The sequence below is a fragment of the Sorex fumeus genome, unplaced genomic scaffold (assembly GCF_029834395.1).
Source record: "Sorex fumeus unplaced genomic scaffold, SorFum_2.1 ptg000054l, whole genome shotgun sequence".
Taxonomy (NCBI): Eukaryota; Metazoa; Chordata; class Mammalia; order Eulipotyphla; family Soricidae; genus Sorex; species Sorex fumeus.
In genome coordinates, this window is record NW_026606111.1 from 13,955,105 (window position 1) to 13,977,552 (window position 22,448).

General features: G+C 36.3%; 1 protein-coding gene and 1 pseudogene across 2 annotated transcripts in view; both read left to right on the forward strand.

Annotated features, from left to right (window-relative positions):
* The window catches only part of FUT9 (fucosyltransferase 9), a 211,484-nt gene that overhangs the window by 25,860 nt on the left and 163,176 nt on the right, over window positions 1–22,448 (forward strand). The gene's annotated exons all lie outside the window — the stretch shown is intronic.
* Window positions 9,885–9,991, forward strand: LOC130033846 (uncharacterized; annotated as a pseudogene).

Sequence of the window (22,448 nt, forward strand, 5' to 3'; positions counted from 1 at the left end):
GGAGGTGCTATTGCTATTTGGAAATGAATTTATACAGCTGTTTTCAAACAGGTCTTTGTTGGAATTTGAGTAGGCGAGTGGGTTGTTGTTGGATTGCAGTAGAAGAGGTGGGAAATGTTTGGTTAGTATTAGGCAGCAAGTTGTGGGATGGGAGTCCTGAGTGCTTGATGTGAGTGATATAACTGCGGCTGCCCGCCAAGGAGAAGGCCATGCCCACTTTTAAGAGGCCACGCCCCTTTCCTGGTGGCCATGCCCCAAGGCTGTCCCAGGCGACACCCACCCAGGATCCTGGAGGGAAGGAGCCGCGGGACTGGTGGTCGGACCCCCCAGAGACGGATGGGTGCTTTCCCCACTGGGCTTCAGGCGGGAATCTGAGGCGCGGCTGGGGGGCAGGAGCACTTCCCAGCTGGACGCCCCCGACCCACCTGGAGGGGAGGAGTCGACGGACTGGTGGTCGGTCCCTCAGAGATGGATGGGCGCTTTCCCCACTGGGCTTCAGGCAGGAATCTCAATTCCTCTTTTTTTAATATATGCATGTAATTTCCTTTATATTTTGTTTAAAAAATGCTGTGCCAATAGTCTTTATATTTAATGTTAAAAATGAATGTCAGAGGAGTAATTTGCTATAACTGGTAACGGTAACATAAAGTTGGTGGTAGAATTTACCCATTTCTCTCAGGTAGGAATTATTTTCCTAGGTTCTAAAAATTGGGACTCCCTTTTTTTTTATTATTATTATCTTCATGACTGTGTGGTCTCAGGTTTTAGGTTCCTGATTGAAGTTGAGCCTTCTTTGTAGCCAGAGTTAACAGCATCCCACTGGGATAATATGCTTTTATCCCTAATGGCAACCTGAGGAGTGGATGAACAGTTTATATTATTACAGCAATTGTAATAAAACTTCAGGCTGAATTTGCATCCTGTTCAATGTGCTGTGACAATTTTGTAATTCCTGGGAAGAATTTTCTAGGCTGCTACCCAGGAAAAGAATCCAAGTTATTAAGAACAATTACATGTGGGTTTCAGTTCTCTAAAATGTGAATTAAATTTCTCTATAATTAATTATACCTTAAGCAGGTAAAAAAAAAAGAAGTTTAAAAGAAAAGTACTCTGATGATAAAAGTATGAAGAAATATTGGAAATCCACTTATTATGAATAATTTTCTAGCCTTTGCTGAGCTCTTTTCTAAGAATTTGAATATATTTATTTGAATTTCAAGGAAGCAAAAGTAATTGTAATACTTTTTAAATTTGGTGACCTCAACTCTAAATGTAGAACACTTTGATCACTGATTAGAGTTGCTAAACTGTTAGTGAAATTCTATTGAATAGGAAATTTTCCTGGTTAGTGAGACAGATCCACCTCTAAAATGGAAAATAGCAATCTATAGATCATGCAAAATGCTTGCAAAGGAAAATGACACCTCATTCAATTGAAGCAGCTACATCTAGAAAACATATAAATCATAATTAATTATCTAGCCTTGAAATTGGCCAACTCTCTGAAATACTAAAGTCAATTTCCTTTCTTCTTGACAGAATTTACCTGAAGCACACAAAATATATATTGACACAAACTTGTTATAGACAGGAATGCATTAGAAATCTTATTTTACAATCCAAACAAAACGCAATGAGCTATTATTTCTGTTTTTTTCTGATACACTAAAATACACATACACATATACACACTCAAACACATGTATACACACTCTAAAATACATGTATTTGCACATATGTATACACAACACAAAATTTTAATATATACATCTATAGATTTATTTATAAGTGCATCAATCATCTATCTATTTATGTGTATACCTATGCATAATTATACACTTCCATTATGTATAAAAATATATAGATGCATATAAATGTTAACTTTTTAAAGTTTAAAGTATCCTAAATTCAGGAAGTGTCTATTAGCAATTTTTTTTTGTGAAGCAAGATGTTTTTTTTAAGAGAAATTTTCTTGGAAATATGTGAGGGGAAAAAAGAATATTTGTTCAGGAAGAGCAAGCTTCTCCAGAGTGGAAAAAGGCTTGAAGAGATATCAGAGATGCATATTCAAGAGAGAACACAGACTTGAAAGCAAGCCAATTTTAAAATTTAAAAAGAAGAGAAATGCTAATGCATTTAGCAAAGGATGAGATAACAGGAAAATAAAAGGTAACTAATATTTATGTAGAAATAGTTGGGCAGAGTTTATCTGAATTTTATTTGTCATAATTTTCTAACATTCTTTTCATATGTCAACCTTAGTTCTTGAATTTTTGGATTCTTCCAGCCCTCACACTGCTTTCTTTATCTAGCACATCAGCCCTTTGAAAATAGAGCATCCAGAAGCAAATGAAATCTCTGCATCTACTTGGGAAGGGGTAGAAATATTTAACCCTTAGAACTAGTAGAGAAAGACATCAGTATAGCTGTTATTAAAAGATAATTTTATATGACTTTATGGTTAGATACTATAAAACCTTATTACCACATAGATAGTACTACATTGCTGAAAATATGGAATGTAATATGCAATCAAATCTACAGAACCAACAAGCTGAGAAAAATAATAAGTAAATATCAAAATGGACTATGTAGTATGATTTATGCAGATTAAAGAACAGGGTATATTCTCATGTTTGCTTAAAATGATATATTAAAGCAAAAAATATCCATTATACTAGTTTGTGAAAGTTTCTATGTAAGATAAATCCTCTAAATTGCTAACTGAATAAACTGACATGAATCAACTTGAGAACCAGCAGAACAAAACAGGTTATTATCGTCATTTACCACTTACAGGGACAGTTTTGTTCCATGATAGGAAATATCATCTAGCCTTTAGTCTTTACTTTCCTGGGTACAAATCTTGTCCTTAATCTTATATCTATAAAGTTTATATAATAATTGTAAAGAAAATTACTAAACTCTTTATTATTGATGATAAAAATGGCCATTTTTAAAATAAATTTTTTTAACTTTCAGGCTTGTAAGAACAATTTTGGTAGCAATAGCATTATTTTCACAAAATAGAAAAACAAATAAATTTATTGAACTGAAATGTACCAGTGACTTACATCTAAGAAAATTAAGCCCTTAGGAGGATTGGGGCAAATTTTTTTCTAAATGTTCTAATCAGAGAGATAGGAGTAGCTATCAATTCACTTAGTGTCCTTAAGGCCATAGAGTTTTAAATATAAATCTTTATTAATGTTCATTTAAAGATAAATCATTAAAGATACAGTCATCTTCTGAAATATAAAAAGACAGTAAGATATCATTTCCAGAGAGAGAGAGAGAAAGGAAAGAGAGAGGGAGAGAGAGACTGGAGAGAGATAATAAATTCTAAAGAATTATTGAATGACTTTAAAAGGAAAGAACACTTTTCTTTATTTCTGTTCTTGGTTGAATTAATGGCATTGAATTTTTGCACGAAGATTCATACAATACTTTTTATATAAATTTTCTTTAACACTGAAATAAAGTTATTTTCTCTATGCTTTATTTGTTTTCCTATTACCTCTTAATAACTATATCCTCCCACTACTGGAATGCATTTAGTTTCTTCATCTTAAGAAGTTATTTTGTAAAAGCATAACTCTGTAAATTAATGTGATATATATTCAGGAGAAATTAAAACATAACCTTGATTTTAAAAGGATAAAATATAGGGTTAAAACTTTCCATCTACAAATGTTGTAAATTTGTGTTTAAATTTATATATTAAATATATTTAGAATATTAAATTTATATTTCAAATATATTTAGAATGTTAAGATATTTTATATCAAGTGTTTTAACTAATCTTTGTGCTAAATTGGAAAAATTCTGAGCAAATTTCCAAGCTCTAAGAGTAAAACATTATAAAATACATATACATTACCAATACATTTAAAAAAAAACTACAGAAATGTTCATCTGAAACATTGTTTTCCATGGATTGCATAATCATTATTATACAGCATAATTATTAGGCATACATGCTAAGTGTTTGGCATAAGTGATGATCATTAGACATGCTTTCACACAGCTAAGCTAACTTTTTGGATTTTTCATTTCCATTTTGTTAGTGGGACCATTATGAGTGATAGCTTATGTAAAAAGCCACTGTACTTAATCATGATCTTATCAGCACAATCATTGTAACACAATGCAAAGAAATGAATACACTAAGTTTCTTTTACTGGAACTACTTCAGTTCACCCAGGAACTGGGTCCTAGATTAAAAAGCCTTTCCTTATACTTAGTCTAATTTAGAGAATAATGGAGCCAGAGAAAGAAAAGCACTTCTAATCCATCACAATTATCACCATCATCTACCTTCCTGTTTTAACATGATTTTTAAAAAAATCAAATGTGATAGTTATGTTTCTCAGAATTTAATAACCATGGGAATTTCCTGAAATTATAGTTAAAATACAAATTTGTTTTCAATAGGTCTGAAGTAAGACCTGGAATTTCTAATTGATTTCCCGGTAAGTAAATCTGTGAATAGTAAAAATCTATAAACTCTAAAGATTGAGATAATCTATATTATGGCCATATCTATGAGCTTATGAAACTCCAAGCATCCATATACAAGTTTTAGTTTTTCATTAGTCTCAGAAAAAAATGCAAAACTTCAGGGATATGAAGATTTGAGTATTCTCTTTGCCCATGAAACTGAATTTATAGTTATCAGATTCTACAAGATACCTATGACCTAATTAATATAACTGGCTACTGATTCAATAAAATCTATTTATAAATGAGCATCTTAAAGTCTAAATTACCTATCTGGTTTACATGATTAGTTAGAAAGCTAGGCTTGTATTCAGAATTCTGTTACTTGGGGGATTTTAATGATACTAAATCATCTTTTATACTCTGACTACAGAAAGACAGGGTTTATTATATTAGTAAATTAATGAAATACTGAAGGCACAAATAAGCCTGAATGTGAACATATTCATACAAGTAAGATGAAATAGAGGGCTTTTTCTTTCCCTCGAGAAATAGCACATCAGGGAAAGCATATTAATCAAGATTGGAGGAAATACTTTTAGTATCAATGATACTTAATAAACAGTGTGAAAGTAGGGAGAATAGTAAACATAGGAGGAAAAAAAGATAGGACAGGAGATAAAATTTAAAGTTCAGACCCTCAAATTTCATTTCTTTTTCTGGATAAGCCTATGCAAGCAATGAATCACTGATATCTACTATAAAGATAATAAATTATTATCATATGTTTTAAATAGCATCATTAAAATCCCTGCAAAGAAATGTACATGAGCTATAACATTTTTATTTACCATATACACCTAATTGTGAAAGCAGAATGACAATAGTACAGTTATTTTTCTTCTTTTTTATTTATTTTTTGGCTCTTTTTTCTTTCTTTTTTTTAGAAAAATGTCTGTAGGGCCACATTTGATAGTTCTCAGGTCTTACTCCCATCTGTGGACTAGTAATCACTCCCGGTGGGGCTCCAGAGACCATATGTGCTGCTACGGATCAGACCCAGATTGGACATATGCAAGACACTTTGCTCTACCTGCTTACTATCAGTCTGGTCCCAGAAATACAAATTCTAGTATAGAGGTTATGGCACTTGCTTTGAATGCAGTCAATGTTGATTTCATCGTCTGTACTGCATGGTCCTCTGAGCACTACAAGGAGGATTCTTAAGCACAGAGCTGGGAGAAGACCCTTACACCATTGGATGTAGCCCAACTCCAGATCCCCAAGTAAAGAATTGCTCCAATAGTGTGTGAGATTGATATGATAATAGATTACAATAGATTACATTATATTAACAATGAAAACTGACTACCAATATAGATAAAATTTTAAGTTAGGCTGTGATTTGAACGATTAGAAGCTTCCAGACAGGATAGGTATTTAGGGCCAAGCTAATATAGACATTTTAAATATACATCATGCACTGAACTTTCAACACGGATGGGTGCTGACTTGAATAGCAGCAGTAATTCTGCCTTGTCCACAGGACGTGGGTTGTAAGGTGTGTAACATAGCCATGGATACACTCTGAGAAAAGAAATTTAGTATTTATAATCATACAACTTTTTTCAGAAGGCATGGGTTTCCACTTCATTTCCTAGCTACAGAATCATGTCAGAAGTAGAGTAACGATTCAGAAAAAAAGGTTGTAGAATTGCTTCTCTGTTGTATCTGGGTAGGAAAAATTCACTGCTATCTTGGAATCTAAAACATGAGTAGTATTAGAAAACTGAGTACATCTTAGTCTTCTGTTTATAGAATGCTTGGTTTGGGAGGCTAAGTACAAACTATAAATTCTCTTTTCTTGTTAGAATGTGCCTAAACCAAAAAATTAATATGGGAAAAATTATGAAGACCAAAAGGAAAACATTAGATAACTCTATCTCTAGAACTGTTCTGTTCTAACTAGAGGATATTTAAAGCATTCAGAAGAGGTTTGGCATTTCTAGAAAATTGTTCTCTTCCAGAATAGTAGCTAGGAGAAAATATGTCCAAGATTTTTTCCACCAGCTGCCAGAGATCTATTTAAAATGCATTTTTAAAAAACTAAACAACAGCAGTAGAGGAAAAGATTCTCATTTATTTTTTTCTTATTGTGCTGTGTGGAATACATGGTTTGTAAATTATGTGAAAATTGTACAAACCTTGTATAAAGAATTCAAAATAAAATATCATCTTGTTTATAGTTCCTGAGTATAAATAGGTTCACATTAATGTGAAGACAAATTATTTTCTATATGGATTTTATCTATTGTCTTGTTTCTAGATAAAAATAATAATTTTACAAATATATTGGCAGAGTAGAGATAGCTCTTATTTAATGTGTCCGTCTGCATTTTAAACTATTCAGATTTAAATATAGGTATTCTCCAAATAAATATCTTGAAAATATCAATCAAGTATAAAAAGAGAAATGGTAAAATTATGAACATATTTTATTTTCAAACAGTGGTATTGAATTTAACCTCATATAAATTGTTCTTGTATTATTCACTATCTTCATTAGTACAGGATTTCTTTAACATGTCTTATTTAAATACTTGGGTTAGGTACTAGACTCCTGATCTGTAATTTATGTTTTCTTTTTGTAATGTATACAGAGCTAGAATCTCATTATATAGCACCATAAACTATATTATCCTCATTTGATGAATGAAAACATAAACTAGGAAATTGGTTTATATTGGATGGCATAAAAAGAGTAACATGAAAGGTTTTAATGACAAAACTTGGAGAGTGAATGTGACAGACCCGTCTTTCAGCTGAGTAAGATTATGCCAAATGGGAGAAAGTAAGTGGAAGAAATACCAGCAGAGATTCAGTGGCTAGCAACAGCCAAACGTGGAATTAAGGAAAAAGGGCACTGAGGAAAGTGATTACAAAATTCAAGAAACATGAATACAATATGGGAACTTTTGAAGTGGCAGACAGAGGTTGGTCTGACTCTAACCTGTTTATGCTAGCTTTGCTGGTTCCACATGCAGACAATGTCTTTGTTTCTGACATAATTGAATAATACATTAAAATTGCCTAATTCCTTGATCATTAGTTCTTTGATTATTTGCTTAAATTTTGATTATTACTTCAAAACAGACACTACCAGGTACTGATCGTATCTAAAAGTCTCAACAGCTGAGATGTACACAGTCACTATTAAAGCTAGAATTTGGTGAGACGTGAGGCAGAGAAGATTCAGAGACAGTAAGGATCCTGTATATTGTTGTGATGTTCCTGTAGGTAGGGAAATGAATGTTCAGTTACGGCCAATCAGGGACTGAAACCTAGCCTAAAATTTACCTGCACAGCAGTATGCCCATCACTCTGATTAGGTCATTGATATGTGACTGCATCCTGGGAAAGACATCTCCTTTCACAATCTGCCCATTGCAAAATATACCTCTTTTGTAGATTGTGTGAGGTAACCTAATGCATACTAAGTTCCTGTAGAAGAGGGATGGCTAATTGAACTGAGCTTAAGATACCTTTCCTTAAGTCACTGTCACTGTCACTGTCCTCCCATTGTTCATCAATTTGCTCGTGCGGGCCCAGTAACGTCTCCATTGGAGACTTTGTTGTTACTGTGTTTGGCATATTGAATACATCACGGGTAGCTTTCCAGGCTCTGCCGTGTGGGCAAGATACTCTCAGTAGCTTGCCGGGCTCTCTGAGAGGGGCGGAGGAATCGAACTTGGGTCGGCCATGTTGGCTGCTTGCAAGGCAAACGCCCTACCGCTGTGCTATGTATAATAGCCTGGGAGACCAGACTTTCAGTATTCTAAATATATTATTATGATCTTTCTAAATATATGAAAGGGGATTAGTATATACAGCTTTGAACCACTCATATTATTTCATTTTCTATATGTGTGCATGTGTCAACCATTTGCATTAGGGTCTTAATATATGTGGAATATCATTCAAAAATCCAAAGACTCCAAAGTGTTTTTCAAACATTCTGTCAGGACTCCTAGGAAAAAGCTCATTTATATACATACATGCTCATACGGGCTGGAACAATAGCACAGAGGTAGGGCATTTGCTTTGCACGTGGTCAGCCCGACCCAGTCGGGTTCGATTCCTCTGCCCCTCGCAGAGAGCCCTGCAAGCTACCAAGAGTATCTCACCCATGGCAAAGCCTGGCAAGCTACCCTTGACATATTCTATATGCCAAACACAGTAACAACAAGTCTCACAATGTTATTTGGCACGCTCGAGCAAATCGATGAACAATGGGAGGACAGCGACAGTAACAGTAACATGCTCATACACACGTTATAATAATCAGTTATGAAAACATATTTTCAGCTTAAAAGTTTATTATTGGGCTGGAGCGATTGCACAGCGAGTAGGGTATTTGCCTTGCACTCAGCCAACACGGGATCAATTCCCAGCATCCCATATGGTCCCCCAAGCACTGCCAGGAGTAATCCTTAGTGCATGAGCCAGGAGTAACCCCTGTGCAATGCCGTGTGTGACCCAAAAAGAAAAAAAAAGATTATTGCTGTATATTTTCACCTGCTTATATCTCAATATGTCACATGAAAGTGGATCATGTGGCAGTTATTTTTCTGTCTAGTTTATTAATTAGTATAATACCTTTTATGTCTATTAATGGGAAATATTTTCTTAATATGTACAACAAGTTCTGTTTTATTGATTCCCCTGAGCACAGAGTAAGGAGTAAGACTTGAGCATCACGAGATGTGACCCAAAGAACCAAATATGAAACAAACACAAATAAACAAAAGTATTGTGCCTTGTCTGGAGAGATACTACAGCAGGTTAGGTGCATAACTTGTGTGTAGCCAACTATAGTCCAATTCCTGACACTCATATGGTCATCTGTGTACCACCAGGGGTCACTCCTGGCAAAGATACTGAGTTAACCCCTGAGAAGCACCAGGTATGGCCACATCTACATCCAATCACCCTCTACTCTCCCCGCCCCTTGCCAAAAAGAAGAAACAGGAGACTTAAATAACCCAACATATTTAATTAAAAATATATATATTGGACAAAAATTACAGTTTGAAAACCATAAATTTATAATTCTATTTAGTTTAGCTCTGTGAATGTTTTGTACCTGTTTTTCCTTCTGCCTTAAATGCCACATTTAGTGATATATGCATGATGACTTCTTCATTCATAAGTTTTTTACTAAAAAGGCATTACCTGAGAGCAGCTTATCTATCTTACCAGACTTCAAAATTTTCAACATAATGACTGACTCCTTTACATATCGTTCCTTTTATGTTTATTCCCCCCCCATAAATTAGTGTATAAGTTCATACTAGAGAAGAGATCTATTTTTCACTGCTGCAATCCTCCGAATCCAGGCATGGTGACAGTGGCCAATAAATATTTCTATTTATAAAAATATATCTGTTGCTTCTCAGCCTTTTGGCTAAGATCAAGTGTAGTATCTGTTCTTATTAGTTTAATATCTATCCTAATCATCCAAAATATTATTTTTCAGTGAGAAATACTATATAAGAATGGAAAATTTAAAAATGTAACATATTCTTCCTAAGAGGTTATTCCTTTAATAAATATTCTTTCCTGTCATGGAGCAATAGCACAATGAGTAGGGCATTTGTCCTGCATATGGCCAACCTGGGTTTGATTCCTCCATTCCTCTCCAAGAGCCCGGCCAGCTACCGAGAGTATCCCGCCCTCATGGTAGAGCCTGACAAGCTACCTGTGGCATGTTTGATATGCCAAAAACAGTAACAAGTCTCACAATGGAGACATTACTGTTGCCTACTCAAGCAAATTGAGAACAATGGGAGGACAGTGCTACCGTGCTAATATTCTTTTACCCAACAGGGAAAAAATATTCTTAAAAAAAATGTATGTAAGTGCTTTTAGTGGGAATCTCATTTATGCAAATTTTGTTAGGGTATGACCCTCTAAGACCTCCCTCAAGACTTCAGAAGGATCATGTAAGTGAGGAGGTTAATAACATTTTATCTTATCTCTTTCTAGGTGCACATTTAATTACAACTTTTTCTACCGTAACTGTAATTGTGCAGCTTTCATTTGCTTAATTGCAATCACATCTTGTTTCTTGACTTCCTTCTCAAGACTACTACTAGCAGTTGAGAGTTATGGGTATTTTCCAAATCTCCCTCTGTAGTTTTATACTCCCAAATTTTAGTTTCCCCGAGATAACTAATTATACTTACTTCATATGGATTTTTCAATTTAACTTAATGAAACATATGCATTTCTCACTTAGGAGTTGAACAGGAAAACTTCCTATACCCCATTTTCTTAAATCTGCCAAACCAGTATAAAGTAGAACAACGACTGTGATTAGGAAACACTGTGGGTGCTGTATAAGGAAATATAAAAGAATCAAAGCTAGTTGGTAGCACTGTAGCACTGTCCTCCCACTGTTCATAGATTTGCTCAAGCAGGCCCAGTAACATCTCCATTGTGAAACTTGTTGTTACTGTGTTTGACATATCAAATACATCACGGGTGGCTTGCCAGGCTTTGCCGTGCTGGCGAGATACTCTCAGTAGCTTGCCAGCTGCTTCGAGAGGGACGGGGGAATTGAACCTGGCTCGGCAAGGTTGACTGTGTGCAAGGTAATGCCCTACCCGCTGTGCTATAGAGAATTTTATTCTTTTTTTTTTCTTTTTGGGTCATACCCTGCAATGCTCAGGGGGTTATTCCTGGCTCTGCACTCAGGATTACTCCTGGCTGTTCTCGGGGGACCATATGGGATGCTGGGAATCAAACCCGGGTCAGCCTCGTGCAAGGCAGATGCCTTACCCGCTGTACTATTGCTCCACCCCCGAGAATTTTATTCTTGCCCTTTCTATCTCCCAGGGGCCAAATAAAAACCTTTGTTCCTGGTTTCCTTTTTCCATCTTCAGCATCAGGAATGAAGCTTATTGCAGATCCTTCTCCTCATACCCCAGTCCCTCCTTTTATGCCTTTCTCTGCCTATACAGGGAATATATTTTGTTTTATAACTATTTCAGGTTTGCTATTTTTAGTTATTATTGCTGCTAAGGCATTTTTTAGCCATTTTGTCTTAGTTTGGGTGGATGACTGAACAAGCTCATCAATTCATTCAGTTAGTAGTCAATTCTTCTTTACTTAGCACTTACTTTGGGCGGGGTTCTCTACATAGTGATGGTATTATAATAACTATAGCACTGTAGCACTATCTTCCTGTTATTCATCAATTTGCTTGAGAGGGAACCAGTAACGTATCCATTGTGAGACTTGTTGTTACTGTTTTTAGCATATCGGATACACCATGTGGAGCTTGCCAGGCTCTGCCGAGATGGAGGGATACTCTTGGTTGCTTGCCGGCCTCTCTGAGAGGGATGAAGGAATCAAACCCAGATTGGCTTCATGCAAGGCAAATGCCCTACTCGCTGTGCAGCCAGTTACAGATTTAAAATAGAATATTTAAAAACTTTAAAGAGAAGATAGGTCTCAGACAAACTCTGAAAATTGGAAAATACAGCACAGCGGGTAGGGCGTTCGCCTTACAAGCGGCCAACATGGCAGACCCGAGTTCGATTCCTCCGCCCCTCTCAGAGAGCCTGGCAAGCTACCGAGAGTATTGGATATGCCAGACACAGTAACAACAAAGTCTCCAATGGAGACGTTACTGGGCCCGCTCGAGCAAATCGACGATCAACGGGAGGGCCTTTACCTTTACCTTTTACCTTTACCAACTGGGAGCAAGAATATGATCGCCATTGGCAAAGGAAGAGGGACAGGCAGTAACTGCTGCCCAGCACCTGAGAACCTGAGAAACACCACATCCTCAGTCCTAGCAGTGATATCTTCATAACCAGCCTGTGAGATGGTTCAAAGGTCTGGCTCATGTTTCCATACATAAAACCCAAGTTTGGTCTATGACAGGTCCTACTCCCATCCCAGGAGATGTGGCTCTTGTGGCCCTTCAGTATCACTGGGCCTGAACAGTGTCTCATTATGGCCTCAGTGTTGAACCATTAGGCCTGGTTGGCCAAATACTGCCAGCAGAGGCCCCAGCTCCTTTGAGCACTGATTGGGAGTCCCTCCTCTGATAACAGTAATATTTTGAATTTTTATGACTAGCATTATCAATCTCCACATGTGAGCAGAAGTTAAACCAATCTAGACTAATTTTCACATGACACCTAAAGTTGTCTGTCACCTTCCAGATCATTCTAACTCCTACCATTCTGCTTCCCATAGTCAGGTGCAGAGAAGAGGAAATCTGTTATCTTGAACATTTATCACACAACTGATTTTCCACCTTTGAAAGGCATGATTCTAGAAAACATGATAAATAATAAGTATGCAAAAAATAAATGTGGACTTGATTTTCATAGAACATAGTATAGCAACTCTCTACTGTTCATTAGGTACTATAATTGAAGATCAAATGCAACAGCCAAGGAGATAGCACAGGGGTCATGGCACATATCTAGCATGTGCCTCATCCAGGTCCATTCCCCTGACCACATATTTGTTTTTTGAGCATGAACAGAATGGCTCTGATGATGGTGGTCTGTGGTCCCTTAAGAACCTGAGAAACACCACATCCTCAGTCCTAGCAGTGAACAGTGAAATTCTGTCCCACTTGGCCTAATTTCATCAGGAAATAAATAAAATTCAGTAGTCTCTCTCTCTCTCTCTCTCTCTCTCTCTCTCTCTCTCTCTTTCTCTCTCTCTCCATATACATACATACATACACACACACACACACACATATATATATATATATATATATATATATATATATATATGGATTCACTCAAACAACAATTTGAGTTAGCTCTTATGATCCACATACTATGCTTAGGTCCATCCCACATACTCTGCTAGGTCTTTGCACTTGAAATGAAAACAACCCCTTTGCATTATAAATATTATCATCTGTAGCACTGTAGCACTGTTGTCCCGTTGTTCATTGATTTACTCGAGCGGGCACTAGTAACGTTTCTATTGTGAGACTTGTTGCTACTGTTTTTGGCACATTGAATACACCACAGGGAGCTTGCCAGGCTCTGCTATGCAGGCGGGATATTCTCAGTAGCTTGCCGGGCTCTCCGAAAGGGATGGAGGAATAGAACCGAGGTTGGCCGCATGCAAGGGAAATGCCCTATCTGCTGAGCTAATAAAATAATTTTTTGTGCATATATACATTTTAGACTTCAAATCAGTGCTGAGCCATAGGGACACGACCTGCAAGTGTTGGTGCAAACTGCTCAGTGCCTGAGGATGGTGGTCCAGTTGCTATTCCTGGTGGTATCTGAGGCAGCCAGATAGCATGAAGTGCAGGAAGTGGAACTCAGGACCTCCTGCCTGCAAGGCATGTGTTCCTACCTTTTGAGCCATTGCTCTGACCTCATAAAATGTAGCACACAAGGACTTATACAATGATCATCAGCTTAAATAAAAGATTATAACACAACCCAGAAATAGTATTTTAACTTTTTTTTTTTTTTGCTTTTTGGGTCACACCTGGCAATGCACAGGGGTTACTCCTGGCTCTGCACTCAGGAATTACTCCTGGCAGTGCTCAGGGGACTGTATGGGATGCTGGCAATTGAACCTGGGTCAGCCCCATGCAAGGCAAATGCCCTCCCCGCTGTGCTATAACTCCAGCCCTGTATTTTAACATTTTTGAAAAAAAAATATCTTAAGGTGAAGTACTTAGCATTACTGAGAAGTCTATTTATATATCAATTCTTTGATCTTAGGGCTGTCCAGTTACTTTTTTTCAGTGTTTCACTAGCCTTAGAGAAGTAAGAGAAGAATGCTACTTCAGGCTTAGAAGTAAAGATTCAGCTAAATAAGAGAAATAATATATTTATAAAAGTTCCCGACACATAGAACTGAAAACTAATAGTTGCCATTATTTTTGTTTTCATCATCCCTATTTTTATTGCTTAATACATTTTATTTTTTGATAAACTAGTTTTATTATAAGAATATTTTATACTTAAATTCTCAAAAATAGTTTTATTTCATTTGCCGTTTTTAGACATTCTCATTTTATTAATTTACAATATTTCTAAATTATTCTCTTTATACATATGTCGTTCCAGCACCCATCACCAAAGGGTCTGCTTCTCTCCACCAAAGTCCCTATGATCCCTCATTTCGACACACCCTCACCTCTACAGGTATGCTCAATTCTGTAGACAAAAATCTTTAGTGCTGCTGCTTTTGGCCATTTCTTGTCCTCTTTCTGTATCTTTATATCTTTTATATGAGAGATCTTTTTTATCATGGAGGTGATGATATTCATAAAGATGAATAAAGCTGAGTGTCTGAAGTTCAACACATTGCAAATATTTTTTCAAAACCTGACCTTATTTTTCAGGTGCATAAATTAAAAATTAATAAAATGAATATTCCGCACACATGAAGGTACTGGCAGAGGGACAAATCCATGCGGGTTCTGGGGCCGAGACCTCCAAGCCTACTCGGATTGGAGTCGAGCATCCTCCACCCAGACCCTCCAAATTCCAGTAGGCGGGGGTCACACCCACCACCTGGCCCCCTGGCGCAGTGTAATCCCATCAATGGCCAAGACTCAGAGACTATAAAATCCAGATCCCGGACGAGAACAGTGCAGTCTTCTGCCCCCACGCCTGGCTGTTCCTCGCCGGGGCCCCTTGGAGGGGAGCGGGTTGAGCTTTCCTCCCCGCCCCGACTAGGGCTCCGGCAGCCGAAGACCTCCAGGACCAGCCACCACCATGCTGAGACCACTCTCCGCACACATGAAGGTACTGGCAGAGGAACAAATCCACGCGGGTTCCGGGGCCGAGACCTCTAAGCCTACTCGGATTGGAGTCGAGCATCCTCCACCCAGATCCTCCAAATTCCAGTAGGCGGGGGTCACACCCACCACCTGGCCCCCTGGCGCAGTGTAATCCCATCAACGGCCAAGACTCAGAGACTATAAAATCCAGATCCCGGACGAGAACAGTGCAGTCTTCTGCCCCCACGCCTTGCTGTTCCTCGCCGGGGCCCCTTGGAGGGGAGCGGGTTGAGCTTTCCTCCCCGCCCCGACTAGGGCTCCGGCAGCCGAAGACCTCCAGGACCAGCCACCACCATGCTGAGACCACTCTCCGCACACATGAAGGTACTGGCAGAGGGACAAATCCACGCGGGTTCCGGGGCCGAAACCTCTAAGCCTACTCGGATTGGAGTCGAGCATCCTCCACCCAGATCCTCCAGATTCCAGTAGGCGGGGGTCACACCCACCACCTGGCCTCAGAGACTATAAAATCCAGACTATAAGACTCAGAGACTATAAAATCTAGTTCCCGGAACTGTGAATGTGGCTGTGTGACATCATATCAGGACATCTTTTTATGACATCTTATTATCTCATTCTTACTTTGGACAAACTTGCAGGCTATCGAATGTAGCCTGCCCACAGGGCAGAGTCTGGCAAACTCCCCGTGGCGTACCAAATATGCCAAATACCAGTAACAATGATGGGTCTCATTCTCCTAAAGAGCCTTGAATATAATCTCAGGGCTAGGATGAAAGAGACGTTACTGGGGCCTGCTCGAGGCAATCAACGAATAACAGGATGATGAAATGAAAAAATGAAATGAAAATATTCTATGCCAACACATTTAAAATTTACATAAAATGGATAAATACTATAAATAAACAATCTTGTAAGAGTGAGGACAGGAAAATTTTTGAAAGAGTCAAAGAAAATATGAATAGGCTTATAAAAATACAAAAGTGCATTTTCTACTTAAGGGTAATGCTGGCTTTATGTTATAAAATATTATAAATAATGCTTAAGTATCAAATAAATATGTATAAGAGAACGTCTCTACAGATGTAAAAGAATCACCTGAATAGACATGGAGCACTCAAAATAAATGATTCATCATTTAAGAAGTATAAAGCCCTTAGCAAGCTTGGAATAAACAGATCTTTCATTCATTACCTAGTAGAGTGAAACCATAAGTACCATGAGTGAATTCTGTGCTTAGTGGCAAAATTTTGAGAGGTTTCACTCCTCTGTTAAAGAACCTCCTTTGCACTTCTTGCAAAACTGTTTTCAACACTCTACCCTGTTGCTACTCATGAAACTCTCTTCAAATCTGAATGATAAACTAGCTGGATAGAGTATTCTTTTATTATTATTATTATTATTTTTTAATTTTATTGAATCACTGGGAGATAGTTACAAGCTTTCACATTTGGGTTACAATCACGCAATGATCAAACACGCATCCTTCCACCAGTGTACATTCCCCACCACCAATATTCCTAGTATACCCCTCTTTCCCACCCTCCCCCTACCTCCATGGCAGACAATAATCCCCATACTCTCTCTCTACTTTTGGTCATTCTCTTTTGGCCAAAAGAATCTTATTTGATAGGTCCGTGAATCTTTTGAATGTTCCTTTGATTCTAAGTTCTTTCTTTGAACTTGCTACTTCCATTTATTTTGTTTTGTTTTCTTCACTAGGCTTCTAAGAGTTGCTTAAATTCTTTTATATTTTTGTGTCAAATATTATACCCTTTATTTATTAAATTATTATGTGGTACTTCCAAATCTATTACATTCTTTTGTATTTAATATTTAAATTTTTCTGATTATTTATAAATTGTAGACTCAGAGGGCACTTGTGTTGCATATGTGATGTACTGTGCTTAATGCCTGGCACCATAAACAAACTATCAAATAGAATAAAAGAAGCTATTTACTGAAAATATACTCAATTTATAACTAATTTTTGTTATTTGATAATGAAGACATTTGAACATGCTACAAATCCATCAGTCAATGTGGCTTTAGTCATATCTTAGCATTTTGATATGAGTATGATTATGCTAATAGTTTATAAATAGATGAAATCATATACTGAAATTTTTCTTTGCCCCAATTGCTAATGATAGTAATTTAAACTTGCAGTTAATAGTCTTTTTACTATTACTTTTCTATACTTTTTTTTATTAGTAGCTTAGTATTATATTTTAATCTTTCTTGGACAAAAACTAAAGCACATAAAATTTCTGTGTTTGTAATATTTTTTCCTTATGGTGCGGTCTGTTGACATTTGCAGAGATTATAGAGTTTTTTCTATTTTTATCTTTTTAGAAAAACAGGTAGCTATATGATACAAATTTATGTAGAGCTATTATATTCCATTGTAAGTTGTCACTTGTTCATTCAATATGAAGATATCTAAACATTTGAAATAGTATGTTAAAATCTTGGATTTCAACATAATATTAGTTTAAGTCCTATGTTTTAAAATAATTTATTTTAGTATACTGAGCTATTAAAATATCACACCTAATACACTTTTGTTACACATTGCCATTTTCTAAATGAAATTGTGTTCCATTTAATTTTTTCCTTTAGAATCTGACTTACCTAATATTAAAATGATTAATATTTATCTTAAACATCTTAAAAACTTGAATATCTTTGCATCCCACTAAATGATGGTAAGAATAGGTAAATGTAGTTAGTGTTTGTATTAGAGTCAATCGTGTATATAAGACCTAGAAGTTTGTTTTTCATCAGTCAAAAGCATTAAAATGCATATAAAAGAAGCAATAAAATGCATAGCTGATTCAATTGTATGTGTCAGAGTAAATTGCTCTTGACCAATAGAAAGTTTAGTGGATTATAAGACTTTCATGACTACCATTGATTGGATTCTCAGAGAATTACTAGGAGAGAGGAAAGTTTACTTTCAAACAAGCATTTGCACTTAGGTTAAAGTCAAAAATTTTAATCACCCAATAAATAGTTATGCATTTATGCCTTATATGCTTATTTGTTACATATAGCAGTAATGATAAAAGAGGAAGCACATTGAGGAAAATAGCTGCATCTTTGTCCTGACTTTATTTTATCAAATATCTAAGAAGCTAAAAGTGATAAGTAAATTTAATTTGTGTTCATTTAAAATAAATTATATCTAACATTTTTTTACCAAGGAGCATTAAGCCAAATCGTCCTGAAAGAAAAAGAACAGCCAATAAACCAAATGTTCAATATTCTCTGAATGATAAAGAAAGAGATTAAAATATCTGAACTTGTAAAGCACATATATCATCACTTGTAAAAATTCCAATACTATCTGTAACAGAAATGTATTACTTAATTTTATTAACTTATTTTTATTACTACCGCTGTGCTATCGCTCCAGCCCTGGTAAAGGCCCTTCCGTTGATCATCAGTTTGCTCGAGCGGGCCCAGTAACGTCTCCATTGGAGACTTTGTTGTTACTGTGTCTGGCATATCGAATACTCTCGGTAGCTTGCCTGGCTCTTCGAGAGGGGCGGAGGAATCGAACTCGGGTCAGCCATGTTGGCTGCGTGCAAGGCAGACGCCCTACCCGCCTTGCACGCAGCCAACATGGCCAACCCGAGTTCGATTCCTCCGCCACTCTTGGAGAGCCCGGCAAGCTACCGAGAGTATTCGATATGCCAGACACAGTAACAACAAAGTCTCCGATGGAGACGTTACTGGGCCCGCTCAAGCAAATCGATGATCAACAGGAGGGCCTTTACTTTACTTTACTTTTATTACATTTAAACACTGTATGATTCTTGTGTGCATCATTGAAAATCAGTAATTATAAGTTCTCATGAGGTTTATTAAAATGTCCAATTTTATCTTTTATTATACACGTGTCTCCATTATCTTGATAATTCTATTCCACTTTGCCTTTCCCTTTGGGGCAACACTAATTAGTCTTACATTGCAAAAATTTATTTATTTTTTCCATTTATTTTTTTGTTCCATATACCTGAGCCAACTCTTGGCTCTGTGCTGAGGGGTCACTCCAGCATTACTCTGGAAACCAGTGTGATGCTGGGGACCAAACCCAGGTTGACCACATGCAACACAAATGCCTTATTTGCTGTGCTGTCTCTTCAGCCATTCATTCAAATTATATTTTGTGCCCTGTTTACTTCATTAATTTGTTATTGAAATTTCTAAATTGTACTTATCCATACCCTAAAACTGAATTGAAGCCTTTTGCTAAACTTGGGGAATTATTTGTTTAAAGTTTGCTACAGATTATTAATATAAGGCATGGAGAACAAAGGCAGCATCTATTAGAGAAAAACTGTATGACACAAAACGAAACAGCGTCAAAAAAAAAAACAATATAGGTAACTAAGGAAAAATGTGTGTCTAAAATCTGTTACGTAAAAGAAAGTTGTAAATAAGATATTAGACATTAGATTCTTGAAAAAAAAGTATATATCAAAAAATAAATCTCCCCAAACTACAATGTGCAATTAGAAATAATAGAATGCAAGTTACTGTAGAAAAACTAGCTAAGATTTTTTTCTTCCCCACCTTTCGCATATGTATTTCAGGGACCATCTATGAGGTAATCATAAGTATTTTTTCCATTTGTAGGAATAAAGTTTACTAGTAATTTCTTTTGGTTCATGGCTGTAGAGAATAATGACTTCCTTCATTATTCACTAGGAATTTGTTCAGGACACATTTAAGAAATTTGGTATGTTTATGCTCTTGTAGACAATATCTTCATATTTCTTAGTCTTGATTATGCTACTTACTAACAGTGGAGTTTGGACAAGATAACACCAGGAGGCAGCTTAGGTTTGCTTGCTCTTCATTAACTCCACTCCACTCCAACACTAGTCTCATCTAATGAAACCTTTGACCTTGCATTTCCTAGATTCCCCCTCCCTTTGTGAGTCCATCTTTGAGTCCTTATAGCTGCTACTGAAATCACTCCTGTGTGGCACTAAGTGGAAGTTTTTAAGATGGGAGGGTGAGGAGACATGTAATTTAGGGAAATACATGATCATGGTGTGACATTTTACTACTTAGATTATTTTTTACTGAAGCAAATCAAAGCCTTACATATTTACAAAGAGGCACTTTCTGCTTTCCTCTAATTGTTTAAAAGGATTTAGAGAGGGAGCCTGTGTTAGGAAAGAGAGCTGTTTCAACAGAGATAACTTTTTATATCAGAAAGACTACCAGCGTAGTAGGGCAGAGAATTGTTTATCAAATAGTTGCTCTTTTGTCTTCTGTGAATTTATATATAAATAAATACAAATATATAAATATATATGTACATATATATATATATAGAGAGAGAGCATTGCTTATCTTGAATGGGGTTCCAATTCTTTAAAATTATTTTTTCTCTTGTGTAAAAAATTATTTTCACTCTTGTCTTCTGCCAATTTTATGATCTGACATCTGAATAACAAAGAAGTGCAAAGTATTTCTCATCACAACTGATAACCCTAAAAGCAAAAGCACCTTAATCACTGGATCCCTGTCTACTTGTTTGATATCCTTTCCATTATTTTTTTTCACCAATAGAATCAATAAATGAATTAAATGAAAATACAGTATCTTCTGAACATTAGCTATATCTCTTTTCTCAAATGATAAAGGTAACTTTTTTTTGTTTCTTTATAGTTTCATGTATTTGATAGAAGAGAGAAATCAACAAATTGCATGTGTGTTTGACACAGACAACACTCACAAGGTTCTTTCTACTCTCAGAAGCTCTTAGAAGTCTTGAGACCTCACTGATGTAACATGAAAATAAAATTTGAAATTACTGCTAAAGCTATTTATGTATGCTAGACAATTTTCACAAGATGCATTCTTTTTGTCTCTCAGATTCTCACTAGAGTTCCATCATCGAGTTCTAATTCACACATGTGGATGAGCTTCCAACTTGTACAAACATTCGTAAAATTTGTAAATGAAAGACATTTAAAAGGAATTCACAAGATATCTGAACTGTTGCTTGATCTTGTTTGATTTTCTTCAGTGTTCCTGTTACATGGCTAGTAGGAAAGGGGCTGTAACTGATCTCCTGATCTGAGCACTGGGAATGTGAGGCACATTGCGTTGGGCTCAGTTCTATTCTGTTTTTACCCCTCCCTTTTGTCAGTAGGTAAAAACTTTCCCCAATCCCCAGAAGGCAGTACCTTCTGTGAATAGTTGCTTTAGACAAGCATTCATTGTCTAGTGGGTTTGAGTCCTCACTGAGCAAAAGCTATGGCATTATAAAGATGCCAGTTTAATTTTTTTTTGAGCTAGAATTTTTTTAAAGCAAGAAAGGAACCCTCACTGTTGAGGCTGTCATGAAAGAAAACCTCTTTTCAGAACCTCTGAAACAAGTGGATGAAGAGAGTAAGAGTAAAAGTGCTAAGACTGGGAAACTGGCCCTTTTCCAAGAAATAGAAAAGACCACAGTTAGAAGAAGTAATTGAACACTTTGGAAATCTCTTTGAAGACCTAATGCACTGGAACTTTTTTTAAATGAATAAAAGCAAAATGCATTATAATTCTACATAAAAAAATATAAATGAATGTTTGAAGTACTAAGTAATGAATTTATAAATGCTTAATGTAGTGGGACCAAGCAGTAACAACCTTTAGTACTGTGTGTTTAGCATTGGCAATGCTGTTACTTGAGAGAGACAAAGGAACAACCTGAAAAAGTTTTAGCCTTGTTATTCTCTGTCTTGAATGCTTTGCTATGCTCATGGTGATAATATTATCTGTTTTGGTAGTTTTTATTCAGTAGAATTTTGTATACTTGCAAATTTTCTTTGAACACAGGGGAACTAGGTAAAGAAGACATGACTATAAAATTCTCTCTTGATATTCACTAATGATACGTTAAGAAATGCTGTAGATAATGTATTATTACACTAAAGACAGATGCGTTTACCTGGAAAATACTGGTATAGTTCTACCACTTTGTTAGAAAACACAATATTGTATTGTAACATCTTGCTACTTTTTTTAATTAAAAAGGCATAGAAATCATTGTAGTTTGAAAAACTTTCACATAAAAACAAATGTCTGAAGAGACAATAGAAGTGGATCTCTAAAATTGAAGAAATTAGAAAGAGAATTGATCACACTGAAGGGAAATGTGGATGTTATTTCTGCTAAAAATAGGATAAAATTGTGT